We start from the raw sequence: 5,952 nt of genomic DNA, 5'->3' as shown, positions 1-5,952 counted from the left end.
AAAAATAAAAAACCTGAAAAATCACATGTGCATAAGTATTCACAGCCTTTGCTCAATACTTTGTTGATGCACCTTTGGCTGCAATTGCAGCCTTAAGTCATTTTGAACATGATGCCACAAGCTTGGCACAACTGTCTCTGGGAATTTTTGCATATTCCTCTTTGCACTACCTCTCAAGCTCTATCAGGTTGGATGGAAAGCGACAGTGTACAACCATTTTCAGATCTCTCCAGAGATGTTCAATAGGATTTAGGTTTGGGCTCTGGCTGGGCCACTCAAGGTCATTCACAGAGATGTTGTGAAGCCACTCCATTGATATTTTGTCGGTGTGCTTCAGGTCATTGTCCTGCCGGAAGATGAACCGTCGCCCCAGTCTAAGGTCAAGAGCTCTCTGAAGCAGCTTTTCATTCATGATGTCTCTGTACATTGCTGCATTCATCTTTCCCTCTATTTTGACTAGTCTTCCAGTTCCTGCTGCTGAAAAACCATGCTGCTGCCACCACCATGCTTCACTGTAGGGATGGTATTATTGTGGTATTTGATGAGCGGTGCCTGTTTTTTTTTTTTCCTACTGTAACGCCTGGCATTCACTCCAAAGAGACCAGGGAGTTTTGTTTCTTATGGTCTGAGAGCCCTTCAGATGCCTTTTGGCAAATTCCAGATGGGGAATGGTGTCCGTCTGGCCACTCTACCATATAGGTCTGATTGGTGGATTGTGGCACAGATGATTGTCCTTCTTTTAAGTATATTCAATTCACCTATATCACATGTGTTTGGACTGTGGGGGAAACCAACCTAGAGGAAACCCATGTGAACATGGGGAGAAAATTCAAACAGAAATGCAAACCCTGCTAAAAAATCCAGCTTAAACCAGCCTAGGCTGGTTGGCTGGTTTTAGCTGGTTGACCAGCCTGGTTTTAGAGGGGTTTTGGCCATTTCCAGGCTGGTTTCCAGCCATTTCCAGCTTGGTCTTAGCTGGTCAGGCTGGAAAATTACCAGCCAAATCCAGCTAAAACCAGCTTGACCAGCCTGGTTTAAGCTGGATATAGCTGGTTTTGGCTGGACTCCCAGCTTGACTAGGCTGGTCAAGCTGGTTTTAGCTGGTCATCTCCCAGCCTGACCAGCTAAGACCAGGCTGTAAATGGCTGGAAACCAGCCTGGAAGTGGCCAAAACCCCTCTAAAACCAGCCTGGTCGACCAGCTAAAACCAGCCAACCAGCCTAGGCTGGTTTAGGCTGGATTTTTCAGCAGGGAACTGACCCAGCCAGGACTCGAACCAGCAACCTTCTTGCTGTGAGGCAACAATGCTAATCACTGAGCAACCGTGTCGCCTTAGTTTCAATATTTTAACAAGCAATTTAATTTGAATTTCATTTTAAATTGAATCGATGTATATAATTTTTCAAGTCATTTGCACTTTGGCAGAAGAAGTGCTAATCCCAACTTCCTGCTGTGGTCCCATAAATGTCACATTGCACAGAAGCTAGGTGTTAAATTGGAAAGTAAATTAATAACCACTTTTAGTGGTGTATTATCATATAAATGAAGGTCATATTCTGATTTATGTCGCTGTCTTTTGATTACTCTGAAAGGCCTTTTCAGTGTTAATAAAAGAATTCGTAATCCAGTGTTAATTTTACTTCAATAACAAAACATCTTCGCATACAGGTCGAGGTCATTTATGATACATCAGATATTTTATCAAACAACATTCAGATCCTAAAATACTCATCAAAACACATTCTCTTTAAAGCCAATAAAGAGCTGATAACCTAAAATGTCTTGTTAACAATTCAGAGTTAATTAACAACTTCTCTCCAGTCGTCCATAAAAAAAAAAAAAAGTTTAAATAATCCTCAGTAGCTTCATTCCAATTTGGGCAAGAGAGCAGGGAGAGAGAAAAAAACGCTGTCTGAATTCATATCAGTGAAAAGATAAAAGTGCAGCAGATCTGAAGCAGCTAGCGCTTATGCTAAAGGCGAAGGGCTTTGATCAGTCCAATGTTAGCAAAACGACAACAACTGCTTGTGTCCTTTTTTACGATTGTGTTTGTAATATGCGAGAAGCATGTGGTGTTGCCGAGTCACAGTTTGTTGTTGTTTTATACTGTGGCAGCATTAGGCATTGGTGTTGACGCTAGTTTAGCGTGAAAGCTAATTCTGTTTGGTGGCGTATGAAAAGATCTGTAGTAGAGCTGTAATCGGGCCGTTAAAGTTCAGCCCATGCCCGACCGAATTCGGCCCGAGGCCAACGAGTAAATTTTGATTGACAAATTTTTTAAAGCCCGAACCCATTTACAGCCTGACCTTTTTCAAATATGCACATGCACACAGCTCTTTTTGCCTTTTTTTTCATGAATGAGTTGTTTATATGTGTTTTAACGTAATTTATTGATAATTAACATAGGCTATATGCCACTTGGAAGTTGGAACAAAGAAATAAAATAAGTCCTCTGTAACAGGGCCGGAGTGGGACACCTTTTTAGCCCTGGAGTTTCTAGCCTCAGACCGGCCCACCTCAGTTCACGACTGACTATATTAAAATAAGGTCATTTCCAAATCAGTTTCTAATGACACTATCACGTTTTTTTTTTTTTTTTTTTTTTTTTGAGAAAACAGCTGCTTTAGATCTTCAAATGTTCAACAACCCTAACAGTATTATATGTCTTAACAATACAAATGAAAACAAGTAGTTTCTCTAACAAGGATCGAATCAGGGTCCGCGGCGTCATAACCTAACGTGCTAACCGCTGGACCACAATAGCTGTGTATTGAAATGTGACTCAACTGAATTTTATGTGCGAGAAAATAGATAAAAAGAGAAGAGTTGCGGTAAAATAATGAATAAAAAGGCTGTGGTCAAGTAAATAAATAAATAAATTTAAAAAGTGTGACTGCTGAGAGCAACAGATTCTGGAGCTAGGGACACCGGCCCTCCCGGCCAAAAAAACGGACCGGCCCACCGGGAATTCTCCCAGTCCTCCCGATTAGCCAATCCGGGCCTGCTCTATAACATCGTAACATCTTAGCACTCTAAATAGGCCTCGGTACATACACTTAGCCTTTAAGTTGGCCAACACACCAATCAAGTCTTTCATAACAAATGAAATTAAAATAAACTATAAATTATGACGGGTATTTGGCAATAATGAAATTAAGATAAAGACTCTGTGGTATTTTTTTCACCTCTTCACAATCTGGCATTAAGGAAACGGTGAAGCTGAATAATAAAAGAATAATGCCAACATAAGGCTATAAACTCTGTCTACATTATCAATTTATGGTTTAATTAATATTTAGTCGTAATTTATTTGAAAATCCTTTAAGATTAGGCTTGGTGTTTTTGTGGAGGAACATTATTGAATCCACTGTAGATGGCTTTGGCGCAGTCCTGCGCTCACTGAGCAGCACTGAACACTCTTTCACTGCTGCTGCTACTGGCCGGGATGCATACTGTTCTGGCTAATTTGGCATGCTTTGGGTAGGATTGTTTGTTCATCTTTCACCAGCCAAGAACATTTATTTCATTTTCCATGACAGCAGTTTCAATGCAGCAAGTGACCTCGTCATCTTCCCTGTCAGCTTGCTGTACATTGCTGTTTAGCGCTCTACCGTTATACGCAGTGTAAGAGCAATCGCGAAGTACCAAGCTTGGCGGCTAGAATGACCGTTCTTTTTGAAAGGGCGAATAGCCTGACCGCAGTCAAAATTGGCTCTTTTTGGCTCATTTGTTTCACCTTTGCAGGGATAGATTTTAATGCTGTAACAAACAATTTGATTATTTTCTCACGCTAATCGAATAATGGTTTGTATATTATGAGGCAATGAGAGGCTACAGGAATTTTATGGTTTGTGCCAACATCAAGTTAATATGGTAGTATAAACATTTATACTGCTCAGAGTTATGCGTGAAAGACTTGTTTGCTAATGTGGTCATTGTTTCAGTAAAATACATTAGAAATATAAACTGGAAACAGCAAGTTGTTGTTGTCTACTACAAAGAACCAGTTTATAAGAGTCATTGGCTTAAGAATCATATTACACAGTGCGCAATGGATCTTTTTTGTTTTGTTTTTTTAGAGGAGGACTCTTATATACCAAACAAGGTTCATTTGAGATTCAGACTACACTGCAGAAGTTGTTTTTAATTCAATACTTTAATTTATACTGTGACAGCCTCAAGCATTGATGTTGATGCTAGTTTAGCATGCAAGCTAATTTTGTATAGTGGCTGACGGAAAGATCTGTAGGTCTCTGAAGAAGTGGTTTGTATGCCATGCATCAATGAGAGGCTATGGAAATGTTATGGTTTGTTCAAACATCAAGTTAATATGCTAATATAAACATTTAAACTGCTCAGAGTTGTGCGTGGAAGACTTGTGTGCTAATGTGGCCATTGTTTCAATAAAATACATTAGAAATGTAAACTGGAAACAGGAGGTTGTTGTTGTTCACTAACCAGTTCATAAGAGTCACTTGGTTAAGAATCATATTACACTGTTCAGCTGGAAAGGGGGAACTGTATATACAAAATAAGAGTAATTTGTTTGTGATTCAGATTACACTGCTAAGGATGTTTTTGATGAGTGAGTAAATCTATTTTTTATCTATTTACTGCAAAAAAAAAGTTTGTTGTTTTATACTGTGGCAGACTCGAGCAATGGTGTTGATACTATTACACTGTTCGCGCTGGATCTTTTAGTTCTTTTGGGGGAGGAGACCCTTAAATATAAAATAAGAGTAATTTGTTTGTGGTCCAAACTACACTGCTAGGGATGTTTTGAATTTCTTTATTTCAGTGGTCGTGCTGTATGTTTCAGATACATACACTACAAAGAACCTGTTCATAAGAGTCATTTTATAATCATATTTCAAGCTGTGTGCTTTTGATTCACAACAAAGTAAAACTCAAGAGTCTTTTGTTCGTTAGTTAAATTTAAGTGGTTGTGTTGTATATTTCTAATAGTATAAAAAGTTCAGAGGAGAAATTTGTTCACAAATCATACTTGTCATCCTGTATGATTCAGATTTATTTACTGAAAATAGCTGTTTTGTTAGTCATTTGCTTGATAATCAAACAGGTCAAGGTGTTTCTAATCCATTTGCTGCAAATAAACAATTTCATAAGATGTTTCTAATTCATTAAACCCAAAGAACCATCTCTTGAAGAAAGAACATTTAGGAATAATAATACTATGTTCACTCTTTATGATTCTGATTCATTAACTACACTAAATGACTCAAAGGAATCGTTTGGAGAAACAACATCAGACTTTTCTGTTCTTCCTATTTAATAAAAAAATAAATAAATAAACAGAAAGAACCATTCCTCACAGTAATTTGTTCACTAATCAGTCTGCTTTGGCCACAATGCGCGTTTCTTATTCTTTCTCCATCAAGGACCAGTTCATAAGAGTCATTTGTTTTGACTCAAAATGACAGAAATGATTAGCAAAAGTGTAATGGATGGAAACAAATGCGCTGAAAACATTGCTTACAATGTGCTACTCACTATTATGATTGTTCAGTCAATTTCAGGAAAAAGAATACCCTTAAATGAACTGTGAATGATTCATTTAAATGTCAGTCTTCGTCACTAAGTGGGTGTCTCTTTAAAAACTGCAATCTAGACTAGATTAATGCTGTTGGTCAAAAGTGTGGCAACACTAAACAAGACGTCACAGACACCTGTAAAGTGCGATTGAGGGACTGTCGATGATTTTTTTATTTATTTTTTTGCTTTGGGAAAAACTAATAAAGACTGAGTTAATACGTTGTACCTTATCACAGGACCATGAGGTGTGACTGCAGCTTAACCTGTTTCTCTCTCTCTCTGGGCTCTCCTGTTCTCTTCTTCAGTAATAACTCAGCATTTCGTTCCTCACCGTTCTTGCATGAAATTGGCTATTAAGTGATTTTCGGGGATGGCCAGCACTGTTGTGACACTTACAAC

This window comes from Danio rerio, chromosome 25, assembly GCF_049306965.1.
Source record: "Danio rerio strain Tuebingen ecotype United States chromosome 25, GRCz12tu, whole genome shotgun sequence".
NCBI classification, from domain to species: domain Eukaryota; kingdom Metazoa; phylum Chordata; class Actinopteri; order Cypriniformes; family Danionidae; genus Danio; species Danio rerio.
The sequence above is the reverse complement of the archived record's forward strand: the minus strand, read 5'-3'. Positions refer to the sequence as shown.